Here is a 4,856-nt window from a genome sequence, read left to right as displayed (position 1 = left end):
GGACGAACGGCACTTGTGTCGTTTGAAGGCGGAGCAATCGCCTGCACCGGGAAGCGGGGCGGGCGGCGCTGACTGTTTCGGGCGGAAAGCACGCGCGGGCGAGGAGATGACTTTACTTGGCGAGGATGACAATGGGGACCCACCAGGTCCATAGCCTCACGTACGCAAGTGCCTCCTTATTATATATATATATATATATATATGTATAAAACTATACTCCCTCTGTCTAGGTGAAATAAGTCGTATTAGAAGGCGCATCACGACCTAGGTGCAAGCAGATTGGTGGAAAATAAGAATATTTCTCTCTTCTAAACACAACATTTAATCACAACAGTTAAGGGGATGCCTTATTAGCTACCCATGCAGGCCATCGTAATTCATAGCATGCAAAGCGCTTTTATTTCTTGCCTAATAACCGCATGGATGTGCTGCATGCATTGGTCCTTGCCCGAGAAAAAAAAGGGAGGAAAGGGATTTCCACGAGAGACAATGAGGCAAAGGTGGAAGCGCTCGCTGGAGTAATTTATTTTGCTTCCCCCTGGTTTCCTGACATCATGGTCCCACACCATTGTCAACCTATGTAGTAGTCAATAAACGAGAGAATTGCACAGGAAGCGTCCGACAGCTGGGACCAAGCAGCTCGAGCAGTATTTGTGTTTTTGAGGTGTGAGCACTTCAGAGTTTTTTGATGTTTAGCCCAGATATTAATTTTTCTCCTATGAACAACAACAAAAACATCGCTGCAGGTATTAACTGGGCGGGCTGTGGCCCGTCTAGCCCAGGCCAGATATCTACCCCAGATATTAATTTTTTAAGCTGAAAATGGCTAGCCCAGCTATACTTTTTTTAGGAATACCCAGGCAAGGTCAAGTTATTATTCTCCGCCCCGCTGGGCTGCAAATCTTTCCTAGGAGGGATGCATTAGGCTTAACAAGAAAATGGGCTTTAAGAAATAATAAATGGGATGTAATTATAAAAACTGGGCAGTAACTATAAAAAAATGCACCAAACACGTGATTACTTTATAAAATATTATTTTTGGATATTGAAAATTTTAATTTCATTAATTGTTGCGAGCGCAATGTTTCGTTGGATTTTTACGTAATATAAATTTATATTGAAATTGTATTTAATCTAACTAGAAATTTCAGGATAAAAATATTTCGGATCCCATCAAAATGTGGGAAATTTTATTGAATTCTATTTTGAACGGTTGGTTGAAATGGGCTGTACTTTTAACAAACTGTAAATGGGCTGTAGTAAGTTCCATTAGAATTCAAAAAGGGGCTACACATTCTTACAAATCTCAAATGGGCTATAAGTTCTCTGCCACACACTTCTGGCCTTACTAAGTTGACGCGTCCCCTAAAAAAACAGAGTTGACGCGTATGCAAGGCTTTGTCAACTTATAGTCAACACACGGTTCTAGCAGCAGTGGCCGTTGGATGTCCATCCAACGAATGCCGTGCTTCTTCTTCAATCTCGGAGATTCTAGCTTCACCCGCCCAAAAAATGATTCCTCCCCCTGACATCTGGTGCACACCGTTTCGGAAGCTGACCTGTGGGCCTACTAAGTTGTTGTACCAAGGGCTTTGTCAACTTAGTCAATATAAACGATTCTAGCTGCAGTGACCGTACGATGTCCATCCAACGGCCGTAGTGCTTCTTCAACCTCTGGTCTTCTTGCTCTAGCCGCCCAAAGCAGCCGGTCATGCCGCCTGCTCCTGCCTCCATGGCCGGCTGTGTTGCCGCGGAGGCCTCACAGCCCCCTACTATTCCCACCGCTGGCCAGGCCCTGCGAGGACAGCAGCCTCACACCGCAGCCGAATGAGTGAACCCTCATACTCCTCTCTGCGTGGGCATCCACTGCCACGTCTTCACCGGCTCCGCGTCGTCCCCTTCCTAGGCCTCGCCGTCGTCCACCACCCTGGTGCTCTCGGCGCGGCGTGGTCAACGTGGTCAAGGAACGACTTCCATCGGACGTGGACTGTACGTGGAGAGGCTGACAGCTGGGTACACGGCGGCAGCAAGGAAGTGCCTCCTTATTACGCGGAAAATAATGATTCCTCCACCTGACAGCAGGGACCCACCGGACGGGCCACCATTATTTTGTGAAAAAAACCGTTTCCCCCTAACTACCGGGACCCACCGGACGGGCCACCGTATTTCGCGAAAAAACGTTCCCCCCGCTGTCAGCTCGGATCCACCGAAAGTGCCTCCTTATTACGCACAAAAAATGAATACTCCCCCGGCTAGCTGGGACCCACCTTGTTGGCAGGCTGACTTGTGGGCCTACTAAGTTGACGGGGACGAAGGGCTTTGTCAACTTAGTCAATAGGAACGATTCTAGCGCCAGTGACCGTACGATGTCCATCCAATGGCCGTAGTGCTTCTTCAACCTCTGGTCTTCTTGCTCCAGCTGCCCAAAGCAGCGCCGGTCGTGTCGCATGCTGCTGCCTCCCATGGCCGGCTGTGCTGCCGCAGAGGCCTCACCGCCCCCTACTATTCCCATCGCTGGCCAGGCCCTGCGGCGACGGCAGCCTCACACCGCAGCCGAACCAGTGAACCCTCGTAGTCCTCTCCTTGCGGGCTTCCACTGACGTGTCGTCCCCTTCCTAGGCCTCGCCATCGTCCACCGTCGTGGTGCTCTCCGCGCGGCATGGTCAACGTGGTCAAGGAACGACTTCCATTGGAAGAGTACTGTACGTGGAGAGGCTGACAACTAGGTCCATGGCCACAGCCCAGTTTTTTGTGATTTGCCAAGTAAGTCGCTTTGTTAGGCCTGTTGGGTTGCAAATCTTTCAAGACGAGGAGAGCTTTCATTCGGCTGGCCGAGAAAATGGCCCATCAGTAATGAGAAATGGGTTGTACATTTTTAAAACACATCAAACCGGCAATTAGTTTCAAATATCTTTGTTTTCATTTGAAGATTTTAAATTAAATTAATTTTTATGCGTGGAGAATTTGTTGGATTTTATATTGATATACATTTATTTTTAAAATCAGTTACAATGTGAGTCGAAATTTCAGGATTAAAAATAGTTCAGACCACACCAAAATATGCAAAATTTCGTATAATTTTTTAACCATTGCCACAATATGGGCTGTAATGCTAAAAAAAGAATATGGGCTCCAAAAAAACCTTAAGAATTAGCAAATGGGCTGTAAATTATTAGAAATAATGGCAGATGGGCTGTATGCTGTTTTCCACAGATTTGAGGCTTTCCTATAAAAAATTGACGCACAAGCACTGACTGCTGGATGTCCATCCAACGACCGTCGTGCTTCTTCAATCTCTGCTCTTCCTGCTCCAGCCACTCAAACAAGCGCCAGCAGGACTGCCTGCTCCCTCCTCCTCGCGGCCGGCTGTGCTGCCGCGCAGGCCTCACCGCCCGACCGTGCTCCCATCGCTGGCCTAGCCATCCCTCTACTCGCCCACACCTACTGTTATTCTCCGGCGACGGCAGACGAACCAGTAAACGCTCGTACAATCGTACTCCCCTCCGCATGGGAAACAACTGTCGAGTCTTCCCAGCTTCCGTGTCGTCCCCTTCCTAGGCCTCGTTGTCGTCCATTGCCCTGGTGCTCTCGGCATGGCGTGGTGAACGTGGTCAAGGAACGACTTCCATCGGACGTGGACTGTACGTGGAGAGGCTGACAGCTGGGTCCACGGCCGCAGCAAGGAAGTGCCGCCTTATTACGCGGAAAATAATGATTCCTCCACCTGATAGCTGGGACCCACCGGACGGGCCACTGTATTTTGTGAAAAAAACATTTCTCCCTGACTGCTGGGACCCACTAGCTACATCTTTGCACGCAAGGAAGTGCGTCCGGGCAAAAAAAACTATTTGCCCCCTGACTTCAGGGACCCACCAGCTACATCTTCATAGGCAAGGAAGTGCCTGACAGTCGGGACACACCTGGTCGAACCGTACATAGCGTTGTCATTCTGGTCGCGAACGTGTACGTCCATGCTGGTCGATGTAGAGGTGCGCACGTGTCGTAGTAGAGGCGCGCACGTGTCGTAGTAGAGGCGCACACGTAGCATGTACATACGAGCGGGGTCTCGAACGCCTACTCGCGCATACGTATGGCCAGGGCTCGTGTACATGGCTGGGTCGGGACGGAGAAACAGCGTCGTCGTCGTGTTCATGGGGAGGCAATGGAATGCGTCGTGTTCATGGGGAGGCAACGGAATGAGGTGTGTTCATTGGGAGGCAACAGAACGCGTGGGAGCCAACCGGATGCGTCGGAACAGAATGCGTGGTCGTGTTCATCGGGAGGGCTTGGACGGAACAATTGATGGAAACGAGGCCTGGCGTACCGCAAAACGGAGGAAACGGCCTTGTGTTCGACCAGCCACGTTAGAAATGGGATCCTGTTCATCGGGAGGGGTCTGGCGTACCGCAAAACGGAGGAAACGGACCTCCTACGGTCGAAACGGGGGTCCTGTTCATCGGGAGGGGTGTGGCGTACCGCAAAACAGGACTCCACGGGATAGTGTTCATCTCCACCATCGACCCCCTCCAGCCTCCACGAGCTATTGTTCATCCACCGTCGACCTCCTCCAGCCTCCACCTACGACTGTTCATCCACGGGCTCCTGTGCATCCAGCCTCCACCGCGCGCTACTCCACCAGCTACTGTTCAACCAGCCCTCTCCACGGGCTCCTATTCAACCACCCCCCCACGGGCTACTTTTCATCCTGCCCTCCACCGTCTACTATTCATCCTGCCCTCCACGGGGTGGTCCTGTTCATCCAGCCCTCCACGGGGTCCTGTTCATCCAGCCCCAACCGGCTCGATCGGTCGGGGTCCTGTTCATCCAGAGGCAACACCACGGGGTCCTATTCATCC

The sequence above is a fragment of the Triticum dicoccoides genome, chromosome 3A, assembly GCF_002162155.2.
Source record: "Triticum dicoccoides isolate Atlit2015 ecotype Zavitan chromosome 3A, WEW_v2.0, whole genome shotgun sequence".
NCBI classification, from domain to species: Eukaryota; Viridiplantae; Streptophyta; class Magnoliopsida; order Poales; family Poaceae; genus Triticum; species Triticum dicoccoides.
The sequence above is the reverse complement of the archived record's forward strand: the minus strand, read 5'-3'. Positions refer to the sequence as shown.